This window comes from Homarus americanus, unplaced genomic scaffold, assembly GCF_018991925.1.
Source record: "Homarus americanus isolate GMGI-L3 unplaced genomic scaffold, GMGI_Hamer_2.0 scaffold22560, whole genome shotgun sequence".
Taxonomy (NCBI): Eukaryota; Metazoa; Arthropoda; class Malacostraca; order Decapoda; family Nephropidae; genus Homarus; species Homarus americanus.
Window position 1 is genome coordinate 25,414 of NW_024745361.1, and position 10,435 is coordinate 35,848.

Sequence of the window (10,435 nt, forward strand, 5' to 3'; positions counted from 1 at the left end):
ATAATCAGTATTGACAGTGAAGAAATAATATTTAAGGAGGCAGGCAAAAATAATATATGCATGCAAGGCCATATATATTGTAGATCATCTTCAACATCAACAACATGGAAATGTAACGACTGCGACAGTAGAATAGAAATAGTAAAAAAACAACAATCAATATTCCATAACCACCCACCACCTAACATTGAATTGCTTGATTTGTCAATATTATCATTACCATTAGAGTGGAGGACAATGGAAAAGCTTGTAACTCATATTAAAACAAAGTCCAACATAAGTTGTTTGTAGATACATACAGGCCAATTCAGAGTAATCCTCAGAAAACTAGATAATAGCCAACAGCACAGTAAAGCAGCAGAAAAGCCTTCGCAAAATGTTTTCCCTGAAAGTAGTAGTCATAATTTTGCTCTCATCAGTGCACCGCCCTCAAGTGGGCGGCTCTCTCATCAGTGCATCACCCTCAAAAGGGATCCGCCCTCAAGGGTCTTATCAACCCATCCACCTTGTGTGTATGTGTGTGTGTGTGTGTGTGTGTGTGTGTGTGTGTACCTGTGCCTCCGTAGCCTATATAACTAAGACAGACCATCCAAAAAGTTGTAAGTGGAAACACCCAGCTCAACCGAAGTGGAAACACCCAGCTCGACCGATCCAAATGTAAAATGTAGTTACTCTACCTTGACTTATACTGAATAGTAGATTATGGATCAGCAATTGAAGAAAAAGAAGTCTTTTATTTGTAATATATGTGGCAAGAAATTAAGTAGGTTAAGCAACCTTCGCGATCATCAGTTTCTCCATAGTTCAGAAAAAAAATTTAAATGTGAGTTATGTGACAAGCGATTATATACTAAGAACAGCCTTGCCAAACACCGAATCCAGCACTTTAGAAATTATAGCTGCAATATATGCAACAAGAACTTCACCCAAAAATTTCCGCTCTACAAACATATGTTCTCTCATGTTGAGGAGAAACCCTTTAATTGTGAGAGATGTAATAAGGAATTTTGTCGGGAAAATAGTTTGATTACCCACATGGCCGCCACACACCACTCTCTGAATACCGACAATCAAATTCATATTCGCTGTAATATATGCGACAAGATGATAAACAAAAAGAACTTAAAATATCACATTAACACTCATATAACGAAAAATTATGAAAATACATTCAAGTGTAATATATGTAATAATGAATTTAATTTACCGGGACTCTTAAGAAGACATCAGAATCAGACTAAGTGTAGGGTAAGTGTCGTATGGGTGACATGATATGTTTGCATACAGATTCAATTGATAATTTATATTTACATTATCCATTAAAACTATAAAATTTATATATTTTTTATTTTTATACAGAATAACCCATCACCCAGCAACAACCAACAATTTGGATAAACACCAACAATAATTTGGATACCTACAGCATCTGAAGTAGAACAATTTGGGACCTGATTTATGAATAGGGAATGAAATAAAATAAAGCAGAATCCTATCGACCAAGCAACAATTTACAATTTTTGGACCTAATTTCTGATTTATGTTTTATAGTTATATTATGAATGCTGCCAATGTATACAAATTGTGAGGTTTCTTTTATAAAGGTGGATGGACCGGACCAGAATTTTATATACTTATATTTTGAATGTTGTATATTATGAGGGTTTCTTTTATAAAGGGATGGACCAGGATTTTATATGTTATATTATGAATGCTGCCAATGTATATAATGCAATACAAAGTTGTGAGGGTTGTGGTACTTGTATTCCAAATATTATATTTAGAAAAATAAATGAGGATGTTCTTTAATGTTCAATCAAAATGAATTTCTCTTATGGATGATGGTAACATGAATTATTATATTTAGAAAAATAAATGTTGATAAGTTAAAAAAATATTTTTTATTTTATATATTCGCTCGCTGAATTTTTATTCTTGTATTAGATGGGTGGATTTTGAATTGTTTTTAAGACTCAGACTCAGATTTTTTAATCAGCTTTCTTTTTTACTTTCTTTTTTTTCGCAACTATTCTCTTTTACTTTCTTTTTTTTTGCAACTTTCTCTTTTACTTTCTTTTTTTCGCAACTTTCTCTTTGACATTCTTTTAGAAAACTTCCCCTCTATCACTTTCTCTTTACTTTCTTTCCTCTTTACTTTCTTTCTTTCTCAACTTTCTCTTTACTTTCTTTCTTCTTTACTTTCTTTCTTTCTCAACTTTCTCTTTACTTTCTTTCTTTAACCCCTTTCTTTTCCTTTCCTTTCTCTCTCCATGCTGTATGTCTCTTTTGTCTAGTGGGTAAGTAACAACAAACAAGCAAATCCTGTCTGTCATAAAAAAATAAACTTAAATAAGCACAAACTTGGGTTTTTCCCATCTTTATCCACATACCCAACACACTGGGGTTTTTCCCAGATAAGTAAAACATGGTTAAGGGGATTTACCCAGGGGATTTACCCAGCACAAACTGTTTTTTTCCCAGATAAGTAATACATGCTCAGGGAATTTACCCACATCCTGCCACACCATAAACTGAGTAAGATTAAGCACATCCTGTTGTCACACACATGAGGTCACTGGGTTTTTCAGGGGACTTACCCACATCCTGCCACCCTGTAAAACTGAGTGGTGACTGTAATAAGAAACTCCACCCCTGGGGGATGTCATTACTTAAAGCAAGTCTCTCTATTGGGTATGAAAAATATAATTCCTCCCTCTCTCAGTTTTTAATTGGATATAAAATGATAGCTCCCTTCACCGTGTACTTTTAGAGTTATACATCTGAACTCTGATATTTAGATTATAAGAATCTCTTAGTGAGTTGAAGAAAGAAGACCTTCAGTGTGCCCAGTGGAAAAGGAGGGATATTTCGTGGTCTTGGTGAGTGTTATTAACTAATTTGGGAAGTGGTAATACATTTTGTTATTTGTGTGTGTGTGTGTGTGTGTGTGTGTGTGTGTGTGTGTGTTGGTGTGTATGTATAGATGTGTTGGTGTGTATGTGTTGGTGTTGGTGTGTGTGTATGTGTGGTGTGTTGGTGTGTATGTGTTGGTGTGTTGGTGTGTATGTGTTGGTGTATTGGTGTGTGTGTGTTAGTGTGTATGTGAGTGTGTATATGTTGGTGTGTTGGTGTGTATGTGTTGGTATGTGTGTGTTTGTTAGTGTGTATGTGAGTGTGTATATGTTGGTGTATTGGTGTTTATGTTAGTGTGTATGTGAGTGTGTATGTGTGTGTGTTGGTGTTTTAGTGTGTATGTGTTGGTGTGTTGGTGTGTGTGTTGGTGTGTTGGTATGTATGTGGTGTGTGTGTATGTGTTGGTGTGTTGGTGTACGAAAATAAAAATTAAAATAAAATTGGGGAAGTGGTAATACATTTGGTTATTGTATTATGTGTGTGTGTGTGTTTGTGTTGGTGTGTATGTGTGTTTGTTTTGGTGTGTGTGTGTGTGTGTGTGTGTGTGTGTGTGTGTTAGTGTGTATGTTGGTGTGTGTGTATGTGTGTGTCTGAGAGCACGAGTTTTCTTTTATAAATGCTGTCACTAAGTACCCCTGTACTGTACAATATACAAACACACCAACGACGACATACCAGAAGTATCACACTGGTGGTAATTTATTTTCTTTCATTAAATTTAAAAGAAAAACACCCCATAAGGGTGAACATAAAAAGTTTGAAGGGGGAAATGGATGTAATTTTGCACATAAGTTTTTTTCTAATATATATATAGATAGAGAACTCACTTTTTCATTAATATGAGATTTCGTATAATATTTAATAACATATTTTGTCCCTAGAGAGTATATCAATGAATTATCAACATTAACATTTATATTTTGTTTATTAACTATTTTTCGAAAGTGTTTTAGTAAAATATTCTTCTTGGTATAATAAGGTATAACAAATATGGGTGTCAGTAAAAGATGAATTATGCCGGCTATATCAATATAACCAATAGCTAAATTTATCAAATTTAATATTGTTATACCTTTATTTTTACAAGACAAATAATTAAAACATGGGCGTATTTTCGGATAACTTATAATAAATTTGGGTGATGAAAAAAGAATATCCCATAGATTGGATTTATTAACCTGTAAGAAATTAAATCCCTTCCCTTTTTTTTTATAAGGGATAACCCATTCATTAGGCATTTCAGTAAAAAAGGAAATCATTGCCATCCTATATTTAGTATTAATTTTATTTACTAATATTAGTCCAGGAATATTAGTAAACTTACAGAATGAATTTTTAAATGAATAAGAGCCTGCGTGAATTTTACAACAATGTAGTAAAAAATGATCAATGATAATTCCAATATTATTGAAAAGATGTTTTTTTTCAATAGTATGATTATTAATTATTTTTATATTATTTAATTCATTCCACCCTGTTAAGGGAATAATTTCATTTATGTAATCCATCTTTTTATACTAAAAAATAAAATAATGATTTGGACTTATCCTTCAGATTATAATATATCTCTTTCAGATTATAATATTCCAGATGCTACTACCATTAACCCCGCTACTTCTACCACCATCACTACCACCACCCCCATTCCCTCCTCCACCCCCATCCCCTCCTCCACCACCACCACCACATCTTCCTCCCCCACCTCCATTAATACTATAAGCATTTACAATAAGCCGGAATACAACAAAGCAATTAATTTAAAATTAGATGAATATGATTTTCAAAGTAAATTATTCCCAAATACCATTAAGTATTTAGAATTAGGAAAATATTCACCTATGTTAATTGTAATTGATTTACATTCATTATGTTTGTGCGACGATAATTTTTTTTTACAAATAAATTCCACCGATAATTTAGGTAAAGTATATACTAGGCCTTTTATGCAAGATCTTTTAATTTATTTTAAAAACGTGAATAAACATAATATTCTTATTTTATGGTCATCTTTAAGAAAATGTCAAATTAATAAAATTTTAATATTGTTAAATATACCTCAATATTTTACAAGTATTCTATCGATGTTAGATTGTGTTAAATCTAATACATTATATAATGTCAACAAATCCTATACTTATTTAATTAAAAAATTTCCTACTTATGAGGGAATGAGATCTCTTATACTGTCTCATCAAGCAGTAAGAGACACGCATACACTAGAAGAGATAAAGAAACAAAATCAATTATTAAATAATACCATTACCCTTAGTAATAGTAATCAATTTGATTTTATAGTATCTATTAAACCATACCGTATTCAAGATATTGTAAATAATTTTGGTGCTTTTAATAAAGAACCCCAACAAATTACCGATTTGGAATCTTTTATTAAAACTAAAGGTTTAAAAGGATTTACCAATACATTTTATAATAAAAATACGGCTGCTGCTGATAAGAAATTAAACAAAAAACCATATTATGGAGATACAACATTATTATCACTAATAATTTTTCTAAATAATAGTTTTTTTTAGAGAAAAAGAAGAAACTGAATTTTTTAGCCACCCTAAATCCCTTTATCCTTATACAATAAAATCTTATATTATTCATAAGAATAAAAATGATTCATTTTGTTCCATTATCAAATATAATAAAAAAATTAATAAAAAATCCTTGAAATTATTAAAATGGCTGTATATAACAGATTGAATTTCTTAATATCATATACTATAATTATTATATTCTTCATACTCCAATCATTAGTAAATATATATAAATGAATTCACTAATTAATGAAGAAACAATCCATCCGCATATACACCATTTTTATCAAAAAGTGCCTATTGATGGTGAAATACTTATATTTGATTTTCTTAACAACAATAATCGATCAATTATTATTAAAAAAAAAACTGATAACAATTTAACTGTAGATCTCAAATTTGATAAAACAAATATGTTATTTTACGATAGAAATGGCGTAATTTATCATTTTTTTAAAAATGAAAATCCTTCTTTAAACATATTAAATAAAAACAGTATACCCCTATCATTGACACCTCATAAATTTAAAACACTTTTTAATACCTCCTAAATTGGCTGATATTTGGAATTTTTGTTGGTTGGGTTGCTGTGTTGCTGTGTTGAATAGTGAGGTCCAATTTTTATTTTTTTTTTCACTTCCCCTGAGTAAAAGAAACTAAAAAGTTTTTATGATTGAATATATATCCTGTAAATAGGAAATATCACTTTCTATGTTATCATTAATCATTGATGTATTATAATATATACTAACTGAATTATTTGCCTTATATTTTCTAATAATAACACTGCTAGAGTCATTTGATAATGATTGTAAAACTATAAATATAAAAATTTTTCGTTTACTTGATAGATGAAAATATATATCTTGTTTATCCTCAATATAAAAACGCGTAAAATAATCAATATCAATAGATTGACCATTTTCACTAATAATTATTGGGGGTTGATGCCAACCATAATTGAATAGAAATAGTAATAATAAGGACTCACCATGATTGGGTAAATTAATAAACTTTTCCGTTAAACTTAATATATCACCATTATCTCCCATATTATTGGAACATTTGTATCCAAGGTTGGATATACTTTTATTAATATTATCATATAAATCATTTTTATTTTTAAATGAAGGATGTATGTAAATATTTCCTAAACATTCCAAATGATAATTATCATCATCACAGTCACAGTTTTCAAGGGTTTTAATTATTGTATTCATCATGGATTACTTAAGAATGAAATATATTTTCAAAGCAAATAATTTTCATAAATTAAATATTAGTTAATCTTTCGCTCAGGCAAGGTAGCTAGCTAACTAAACTAAACAAATCGTAAGCAGAACATCATGATATAAATATTTAAGTAGGAGGGAGGAGTAGAAAAATAATAATTCTAAATTCTAGGCTGGGAAGGGGAGGGGAGAGGAGGGATTACTCACTCATCTTCAGTATCATCTTTATTTCTGTAGTGTAAATACATGCTAATAATACTTAGTATTGATATACATAATCCTTGCAATATATTTAGGAAATATATAAATCGCATTCCCTTATCATTATCATCATCAAATTTTGCATCCTTATATAACATTATTGTAAAGAAAACGACACTTATTGATAGTAGAAGTATAAGTGATAGAATTATATAATCTAACATTGTTTATTCTCTTATTATTTATCTATTTTTATTATTTAAAAAAATAAACTACAAAATTTAAAAAACATATTTTTATATTTTTTACTTATTAAAAAATATAAAATTGAAACATAGGTTATCCACATCTCGTATTAATGAAAATGAATTAGATAATGATGAACCTTCTTCGTCGTCCTTTGTTAACAAATTGACATTTAAAAATACAATAGATAATGGCAATCCAAAGACTAAAAACAGTGATCTGACTAATTTATTTAATTTTACCGAGTTTTATAAAAATAATAATGAACATTTCCCTGGAATATTATGTTTCCCAACGTTTTTTATGTATGTTGTAATAGTTATTATCAATACATATGTTAATTTTATATGTATTGATAAACAGAATAATGATATCCATAGAGCTACTATGACATTAATTTCTGGATTTTTCAATGGATTAGAAAGTATAGTAAATATGATAATCTATAAAACTTCACTGACAACCAATTATGAAGCTTTAAAATATATTAAATTAATTAAACCTTTGAAAATTCATAATATATTGTTAAAAGAAAGTTATAATATTTGTCAAAATTTAAAATCAAATAATGGAATGATTAACAACTATAAAGTCCATCATAGCATATTTGCATTGGAAACGTATATGATACATAAATTAGATATTTGAATTTATAGAAAGACTCTACATTATTCTAATTTAAAAATAAATAAAGTTAATAATACATCAGATTTAATAAATGTTTTAATAGCTAAAGGGGTTCTAAACCCTTCCTATCGCGATGATTTTGTTTTTATGTCGTCAAAAGAAAAATTTCTTCCTAATTCTTTACAATATACAAAGTTTTCAATGAAATTAGAAAATTTACCTCCCGAACGAAGAGGGACACGTGAATGGGGTCCATTTTATTGGCGAATTTTTCACTCAATTGGCGATTCTAAAGTTCCTTTAAATATTAGAATTAAAGGAAAGAAAAATACACGATGGCTACCCCAAAAAATGAAATCAATTCAAAATAGTTTTCTAAGTATTTTACCGATACTTTTACCATGTAAATTCTGTCAAATACACTATTTAACAAATATTAAACCTCATACATATCCAGAAACTTTAGATAATGTTAAATTAATTTATAATAATATTCATTCTAAAGTAACAAATGGTATCAATTAGAACACAACAAACATACACCAACACATACACACATACCAACACACACAAACATATACACCAACACACACACACAGATACACATACACCAACACACACACAGACACAGACACCAACAATACACACTAACACACACACACCAACACACACATACACACCGACACACCAACATACACCAACATATACACACACACCAACACACACACCAACATACGCATTTTACACACACATATACACCCACCCTAACACACACATACCAACACACATACATATACACCAACAATAACCAAATGTATTACCACTTCCCAAATTCTATTTTCATTTTTATTTTCGCATTTTATACACACACACATACATACACACCAACACATACACACATACACATACACCATCAGACCAACACATACACCAACACCAACATACACACCAACACACACACCTACACATACACCAACACACCAACACATACACCAACACCAACATACACACCAACATACACACCAACACACACACCTACACATACACCAACACACCAACACATACACCAACACCAACATACACACCAACATACACACCAACACACACACCTACACATACACCAACACACATACACACACACACACACACACACTAACTACTTGGTTTTTCCATTGAATGGATTTCTATTTTAACTTTGGTGATATGCTCTCTAGGGAAAAAATATGTGAACTTTTCATGCTTTGTCAAGATGTAAGGGGAGTGTCCAATAAACTAATCCCCTTGTTGGTTTTTCTGAAATTGACAGCCCAATACAACTAAATTGACTTGACTTTTTTTCCAGTTACTCTTCATATCGTATTTATGGGAATCAAGTACAAGAAAAAAAGGAAGGAAGAAGGCTAAAAAAAAAAAACTTACTGGTGTAACACAGTACCAAAAACAAATACGGTAACTGAACAACAGCTGAGCGGAGAAAAAAACAAACAAATCACAAAATAAGGTTGGTAATTAGTTATAAGTCACTTCCATTTGAAGACATTGTTTCATTTAATATATTATTATTTATAATGAAATTAATTTCTGTTATTGCTTTATTTAAATCATCTAACTTATTTTTTTAGCCATTTTTCATAATCGGAAATAGTTTGAAGTTTTTCTCTTTGTTGTGAAGCTAACAGTTCTTTATTAACATCATTATGATGTTGAAGATTGCTTAATTCACTAATATATAAATTAATGTTATTTTTATAATAGTCATGTAATGATGTTATAACATTTTCAGTATCGTTTCTGTTTGAAATAATTAAATTTTCATATTCATATTTTAAATACTTTTTTCTAATTCAAATTGTCTAGAAAAATTTCTAGATTTGTGTTTGTAGTTGTTTATAGATATGCATAATTTATGAATAATTTGTAACATACAAGTCCATAAATCATTCATATCATACAGATTAGAATTTCTTATATATAATATTATTTTTTCAATACATTCCACTGCTAATTCATAATTAGTATTAGTTTCCTCCTCTTCATTAATTCCTTTAATAAAATTTAACAATTTATATAATAGAGGATATAAATGTTCTTGCCGCCAGTTAAAATTTGTTAACTTTTTTATAAATTCAGTAAATACATTAAACTCTTTAATATCATTAATAGATTCTGCATTAATATCTTTATTTATTTTATTATTATTATCTACACACTCTAATAATGAATGTAGATTCTTTTGTAGTAATGTATTTATTTGTAAATTCTTATTTGTTAAAACATTATTGGTTTTTAAAATATTAAATATAACTAATTCTAATTGAGCATAATTATTTAAAGCAGCTTCAAAATTTTTATTTTTTAAGTTTCCATTGATATTAAATAAGAAGTTTGTCATTTTTATATATAAAATTTGACTAGTGATAAGTTTGAGTATATTTTTATTATTTTATATTTATAATAATATCATTCATTGTTTAAAGTTTTAACGGGTAAAAATGTATGACCAAACAGAGAAGGGGGAATATAATTTATTATTTGATTTATAAATTCTTTATTCGAATGCCTCATATGTTCTGTAGGTGATATTCCTTTTTGAATTAATAATTTTAAATATATCATAGCATGAATTATTATAATACTAAGATTAAGTTGATATATACTAACTTTATGATATAA

The 10,435-nt window shown here is 29.1% G+C and overlaps 1 long non-coding RNA gene across 1 annotated transcript; it reads left to right on the plus strand.

Annotated features, from left to right (window-relative positions):
* Positions 1–2,779: 2,779 nt before the first annotated feature.
* LOC121878651 lies at positions 2,780–9,162 on the plus strand. Its single transcript, XR_006091198.1, has 2 exons — positions 2,780–2,879; positions 9,105–9,162. It is a non-coding gene; the product is annotated as an uncharacterized LOC121878651 (long non-coding RNA).
* Positions 9,163–10,435: the final 1,273 nt, after the last annotated feature.